Consider the following 7,491-nt stretch of genomic DNA (forward strand, 5'->3'; position numbering starts at 1 on the left):
GGGAGGGGGAAGGATGGAGGAAGGAGGGAGGGGGGAAGGATGGAGGAAGGGGGGAGGAAGGAGGGAGGGAGGGAGGGAGGGGAGGGAGGGAGGGAGGGAGGGAGGGAGGGAAGGAAGGAAGGAGGGAGGAGGGAGGGAAGGAAGGAAGGAGGGAGGGAGGGGGTAGGGGGAAGGAAGGAGGGAGGGAGGGAAGGAGGGAGGGAGGGGGACCTGTGTTGGAGTGGATGTGTTAGTAGATGTGTTAGTGTGTACCTGTGTTTTAGTGGGTGTGTTAGTGTGTACCTGTGTTAGTGTGTACCTGTGTTAGTGTGTACCTGTGTTAGTGTGGATGTGTTAGTGTGTACCTGTGTTTTAGTGGGTGTGTTAGTGTGTACCTGTGTTAGTGTGTACCTGTGTTAGTGTGTACCTGTGTTAGTGTGGATGTGTTAGTGTGTACCTGTGTTAGTGTGGATGTGTTAGTGTGTACCTGTGTTAGTGTGTACCTGTGGATGTGTTAGTGTGTACCTGTGTTAGTGTGTACCTGTGTTAGTGTGGATGTGTTAGTGTGTACCTGTGTTAGTGTGTACCTGTGTTAGTGTGGATGTGTTAGTGTGTACCTGTGTTAGTGTGGATGTGTTAGTGTGTACCTGTGTTAGTGTGGATGTGTTAGTGTGTACCTGTGTTAGTGTGGATGTGTTAGTGTGTACCTGTGTTAGTGTGTACCTGTGTTAGTGTGTACCTGTGTTAGTGTGGATGTGTTAGTGTGTACCTGTGTTAGTGTGTACCTGTGTTAGTGTGTACCTGTGTTAGTGTGTACCTGTGTTAGTGTGTACATGTGTTAGTGTGTATCTGTGTTAGTGTGGATGTGTTAGTGTGGACCTGTGTTAGTGGGGATGTGTTACTGTGGTGTGGACCTGTGTTAGTGTGTACCTGTGTTAGTGTGGATGTGTTAGTGTGTACCTGTGTTAGTGTGTACCTGTGTTAGTGTGTACCTGTGTTAGTGTGTACCTGTGTTAGTGTGGATGTGTTAGTGTGGATGTGTTAGTGTGGATGTGTTACTGTGGTGTGGACCTGTGTTAGTGTGGATGTGTTAGTGAGGATGTGTTAGTGTGGATGTGTTAGTGTGGATGTGTTAGTGTGGATGTGTTACTGTGGTGTGGACCTGTGTTAGTGTGTATCTGTGTTAGTGTGGATGTGTTAGTGTGGACCTGTGTTAGTGGGGATGTGTTACTGTGGTGTGGACCTGTGGCCAGGCCAACAAGCTTTCACTATCTCACTGTAGAATTAGACGTTTCTCCAAACGTCACATTTCGAAGTTCCTCCAAAGGTTCAATTTCGTTGCGTTTCTGACACCCTGGGATGACTCCTGCTCAGCATTGTTCTGTTGCTCCAAATGTCAAGTTCATGAGGTCAAGGTTTTTGGACAGCGTTGGTTAAAAGAGCCGCTGAACGCGCCGATTGGCACGTGTGTTTTTCTGTTGCCCATTTGAAAAACAAGGGTCCAGTCTTGGAGGTGTGTTTCCAGACCGATTCTGTGTTTGGTTCATGATATTTTGTCCCCCGTAATGTTTTACCCTCATGAGACACTGTAGATGTTGAAGCCTATTTCACTTCCTCAAAATCCCCAGGAGGAATCTTAAGAAATCTGTACTTAATTTTGTCATTTTTGCCATTTCATGTGTTTAGTTGCGCAATTTGACATCTAAGGTACAGTATTTCTAAAGTAAAAATATTTGCGACTTATTGTCTTATCTAAACAGTCGGAGCTGCTGAGCAGGTCTGTCTCACTGTGTAATATATTGGATAGAGAACGATCACCAAACTCTGTTTTAAACAAGAATGACTTTATGACCGACATTATCCTATTTACACGTTGTCGTTTAATTCTGACGCTGGAATACCTGATTCTGACTCATATCGATGCCACAATTTAAATGGATTTGTTGCTTTAAAAAGGCAGCCCGCTCCTTAAATTGAATCACTCATTCTGAATGGTTATGGTTCTGGGATATGGTATAAACATTAAGTTTAGTCACTCATTCTGAATGGTTATGGTTCTGGGATATGGTATAAACATTAAGTTTAGTCACTCATTCTGAATGGTTCTGGTTCTGGGATATGGCATAAACATTAAGTTTAGTCACTCATTCTGAATGGTTAAGGTTCTGGGATATGGTATAAACATTAAGTTTAGTCACTCATTCTGAATGGTTATGGTTCTGGGATATGGTATAAACATTAAGTTTAGTCACTCATTCTGAATGGTTAAGGTTCTGGGATATGGCATAAACATTAAGTTTAGTCACTCATTCTGAATGGTTAAGGTAATGGTTATGGTTTGGGATATGGTTAAACATCTTTAAATATGAGTTTTCCACCAATGGGATAGAACTCATAACCTTCTGATCCAGAGTCATGGGGTTACACCCATCTGCCAAATGTAGGTTAATAAGGTTTTGGTCAGGGTTAACATTTAGTCGCTCATTCAGAATAGTTAAGGTCAGGGTTAACGTTTAGTCGCTGATTCAGAATAGTTAATGTCAGGGTTAACATTTAGTCACTCATTCAGAATAGTTAAGGTCAGGGTTAACGTTTAGTCACTCATTCAGAATAGTTAAGGTCAGGGTTAACGTTTAGTCACTCATTCAGAATAGTTAAGGTCAGGGTTAACATTTAGTCACTCATTCAGAATAGTTAAGGTCAGGGTTAACGTTTAGTCACTCATTCAGAATAGTTAAGGTCAGGGTTAACGTTTAGTCACTCATTCAGAATAGTTAAGGTCAGGGTTAACATTTAGTCACTCATTCAGAATAGTTAAGGTCAAGGTTAACGTTTAGTCACTCATTCAGAATAGTTAAGGTCAGGGTTAACGTTTAGTCGCTCATTCAGAATAGTTAAGGTCAGGGTTAACATTTAGTCACTCATTCAGAATAGTTAATGTCAGGGTTAACGTTTAGTCGCTCATTCAGAATAGTTAATGTCAGGGTTAACGTTTAGTCGCTCATTCAGAATAGTTAAGTTCAGGGTTAACATTTAGTCGCTCATTCAGAATAGTTAATGTCAGGGTTAACATTTAGTCGCTCATTCAGAATAGTTAAGGTCAGGGTTAACATTTAGTCACTCATTCAGAATAGTTAATGTCAGGGTTAACATTTAGTCACTCATTCAGAATAGTTAATGTCAGGGTTAACGTTTAGTCACTCATTCAGAATAGTTAAGGTCAGGGTTAACGTATAGTCGCTGATTCAGAATAGTTAAGGTCAGGGTTAACATTTAGTCGCTCATTCAGAATAGTTAAGGTCAGGGTTAACATTTAGTCACTCATTCAGAATAGTTAAGGTCAGGGTTAACATTTAGTCACTCATTCAGAATAGTTAATGTCAGGGTTAACGTTTAGTCGCTCATTCAGAATAGTTAAGGTCAGGGTTAACATTTAGTCACTCATTCAGAATAGTTAAGGTCAGGGTTAACATTTAGTCACTCATTCAGAATAGTTAAGGTCAGGGTTAACGTATAGTCACTCATTCAGAATAGTTAATGTCAGGGTTAACGTTTAGTCACTCATTCAGAATAGTTAAGGTCAGGGTTAACGTATAGTCGCTGATTCAGAATAGTTAAGGTCAGGGTTAACATTTAGTCACTCATTCAGAATAGTTAAGGTCAGGGTTAACGTTTAGTCGCTGATTCAGAATAGTTAAGGTCAGGGTTAACGTTTAGTCACTGATTCAGAATAGTTAATGTCAGGGTTAACGTTTAGTCACTCATTCAGAATAGTTAAGGTCAGGGTTAACGTTTAGTCGCTGATTCAGAATAGTTAAGGTCAGGGTTAACGTTTAGTCACTGATTCAGAATAGTTAAGGTCAGGGTTAACGTTTAGTCGCTCATTCAGAATAGTTAAGGTCAGGGTTAACGTTTAGTCACTCATTCAGAATAGTTAAGGTCAGGGTTAACGTTTAGTCACTGATTCAGAATAGTTAAGGTCAGGGTTAACATTTAGTCACTCATTCAGAATAGTTAAGGTCAGGGTTAACATTTAGTCACTCATTCAGAATAGTTAAGGTCAGGGTTAACATTTAGTCGCTCATTCAGAATAGTTAAGGTCAGGGTTAACATTTAGTCACTCATTCAGAATAGTTAATGTCAGGGTTAACGTTTAGTCACTCATTCAGAATAGTTAAGGTCAGGGTTAACGTACAGTCGCTGATTCAGAATAGTTAAGGTCAGGGTTAACATTTAGTCGCTCATTCAGAATAGTTAAGGTCAGGGTTAACGTTTAGTCACTCATTCAGAATAGTTAATGTCAGGGTTAACGTTTAGTCGCTCATTCAGAATAGTTAAGGTCAGGGTTAACATTTAGTCACTCATTCAGAATAGTTAAGGTCAGGGTTAACATTTAGTCACTCATTCAGAATAGTTAAGGTCAGGGTTAACGTATAGTCACTCATTCAGAATAGTTAATGTCAGGGTTAACGTTTAGTCACTCATTCAGAATAGTTAAGGTCAGGGTTAACATTTAGTCACTCATTCAGAATAGTTAATGTCAGGGTTAACGTTTAGTCGCTCATTCAGAATAGTTAAGGTCAGGGTTAACATTTAGTCACTCATTCAGAATAGTTAATGTCAGGGTTAACGTTTAGTCGCTCATTCAGAATAGTTAATGTCAGGGTTAACGTTTAGTCGCTCATTCAGAATAGTTAAGTTCAGGGTTAACATTTAGTCGCTCATTCAGAATAGTTAAGGTCAGGGTTAACATTTAGTCACTCATTCAGAATAGTTAAGGTCAGGGTTAACGTATAGTCACTCATTCAGAATAGTTAATGTCAGGGTTAACGTTTAGTCACTCATTCAGAATAGTTAAGGTCAGGGTTAACATTTAGTCACTCATTCAGAATAGTTAATGTCAGGGTTAACGTTTAGTCACTGATTCAGAATAGTTAAGGTCAGGGTTAACATTTAGTCACTCATTCAGAATAGTTAAGGTCAGGGTTAACGTATAGTCACTCATTCAGAATAGTTAATGTCAGGGTTAACGTTTAGTCACTCATTCAGAATAGTTAAGGTCAGGGTTAACGTATAGTCGCTGATTCAGAATAGTTAAGGTCAGGGTTAACGTTTAGTCGCTGATTCAGAATAGTTAAGGTCAGGGTTAACGTTTAGTCACTGATTCAGAATAGTTAAGGTCAGGGTTAACGTTTAGTCGCTCATTCAGAATAGTTAAGGTCAGGGTTAACGTTTAGTCACTCATTCAGAATAGTTAAGGTCAGGGTTAACGTTTAGTCACTGATTCAGAATAGTTAAGGTCAGGGTTAACGTATAGTCACTCATTCAGAATAGTTAATGTCAGGGTTAACGTTTAGTCACTCATTCAGAATAGTTAAGGTCAGGGTTAACGTATAGTCGCTGATTCAGAATAGTTAAGGTCAGGGTTAACATTTAGTCACTCATTCAGAATAGTTAAGGTCAGGGTTAACGTTTAGTCGCTGATTCAGAATAGTTAAGGTCAGGGTTAACGTTTAGTCACTGATTCAGAATAGTTAAGGTCAGGGTTAACGTTTAGTCGCTCATTCAGAATAGTTAAGGTCAGGGTTAACGTTTAGTCACTCATTCAGAATAGTTAAGGTCAGGGTTAACGTTTAGTCACTGATTCAGAATAGTTAAGGTCAGGGTTAACGTTTAGTCACTCATTCAGAATAGTTAAGGTCAGGGTTAACGTTTAGTCACTCATTCAGAATAGTTAAGGTCAGGGTTAACGTATAGTCACTCATTCAGAATAGTTAAAGTCAGGGTTAACATTTAGTCGCTCATTCAGAATAGTTAAGGTCAGGGTTAACGTTTAGTCGCTGATTCAGAATAGTTAATGTCAGGGTTAACATTTAGTCACTCATTCAGAATAGTTAACCCTGACCTTAACTATTACACCCATCTGCCACCCCTCGCATCCACAGCTCTCTCGCAAAACTCAAGCCGACTTGATTGTAATAAGTCTCACTGTTGCCCCTAGTGGATAGACTTCCAATTTCGAAGTCACTCTTTAGCTGTGTGGGTTTGTCAGGGATGGATTTAGTCATTTGGAGGACCAGGGCAGAGGCCAGTCTGAGACGTCATGTGACCTGTAAAAAAATGAATGACCTTTTAACAAACACAACCAATGTTTTTATCTGATGGTCAAACGCTCTATAAAAGTAGGTTACATTTTTTGTTTTGCCGACTGAAAGTGAATTCTTCCACTGATCATCTCCAACCAATCAGACTGTCAAAATGTCAGTCACACATTTTCAAATCGCTGCTTTATCCACGTGTGTTCTGGCTCTGGTCCAACCCATTGGTTTCTGGGACCAAACAGACGATCATCAGCGAGGTATCCAGACTCATTGCGGAGAAAAAAACAAACAGTCTGTGGGCTTGGCGTAGCGTAGGAGCAAAGGAGTTTGGGTAAGCCAGCCAAGGTTACCTTTTGCACCTTCATCCAAATGAATTCCAGCACCTCGGCAACTTTCTTTCAATTTGCAAGTGGCTGAAACGATGTCACCGGAAAAGCATTGATGCAGCTTCATTTCAATGAAAGTCATGTTTGATGTCATTTCACACGAATCAATGCACAAAACTCTATCTGGGTGGAAAAGTCCAACTCTTGTCAGGGTGGAGTAGTCCAACTCTGTCAGGGTGGAATAGTCCAACTCTGTCAGGGTGGAATAGTCCAACTCTGTCAGGGTGGAATAGACCAACTCTGTCAGGGTGGAATAGTCCAACTCTGTCAGGGTGGAATAGACCAACTCTGTCAGGGTGGAATAGACCAACTCTGTCAGGGGGAATAGACCAACTCTGTCAGGGTGGAATAGTCCAACTCTGTCCGGGTGGAATAGTCCAACTCTGTCTGGGTGGATAGACCAACTCTGTCAGGGGGAATAGACCAACTCTGTCAGGGTGGAATAGTCCAACTCTGTCCGGGTGGAATAGTCCAACTCTGTCAGGGTGGAATAGACCAACTCTGTCAGGGTGGAATAGTCCAACTCTGTCAGGGTGGAATAGTCCAACTCTGTCAGGGTGGAATAGTCCAACTCTGTCTGGGTGGAATAGACCACCTCTGGCAGGGTAGAATAGACCAACTCTGTCAGGGTGGAATAGTCCAACTCTGTCTGGGTGGAATAGACCAACTCTGTCAGGGTAGAATAGTCCAACTCTGTCAGGGTGGAATAGACCAACTCTGTCAGGGTGGAATAGACCAACTCTGTCAGGGTGGAATAGACCAACTCTGTCAGGGTGGAATAGACCAACTCTGTCAGGGTGGAATAGACCAACTCTGTCTGGGTGGAATAGACCACCTCTGTCAGGGTAGAATAGACCAACTCTGTCAGGGTAGAATAGTCCAACTCTGTCAGGGAGGAATAGTCCATTATTTCTAACCAGTTGGTGGGTGATTATTGACAAGCGTTTCTACTATTATGAGAAAAACTTGGATTATATTGATATGAAATATATACAGTACCAGTCAAAAGTTTGGACACACCTACT

General features: G+C 41.0%; 1 long non-coding RNA gene across 1 annotated transcript; it reads right to left on the minus strand.

The window, feature by feature from the left end:
* Window positions 1–277: 277 nt before the first annotated feature.
* Window positions 278–580, minus strand: LOC127909184 (uncharacterized). The gene is made up of 3 exons (XR_008070069.1): window positions 521–580; window positions 391–436; window positions 278–344 (listed from the first exon to the last, which is right to left on the minus strand). It is a non-coding gene; the product is annotated as an uncharacterized LOC127909184 (long non-coding RNA).
* Between the last annotated feature and the right edge of the window lie 6,911 nt (window positions 581–7,491).

This window comes from Oncorhynchus keta, chromosome 19, assembly GCF_023373465.1.
Source record: "Oncorhynchus keta strain PuntledgeMale-10-30-2019 chromosome 19, Oket_V2, whole genome shotgun sequence".
Classification (NCBI taxonomy): domain Eukaryota; kingdom Metazoa; phylum Chordata; class Actinopteri; order Salmoniformes; family Salmonidae; genus Oncorhynchus; species Oncorhynchus keta.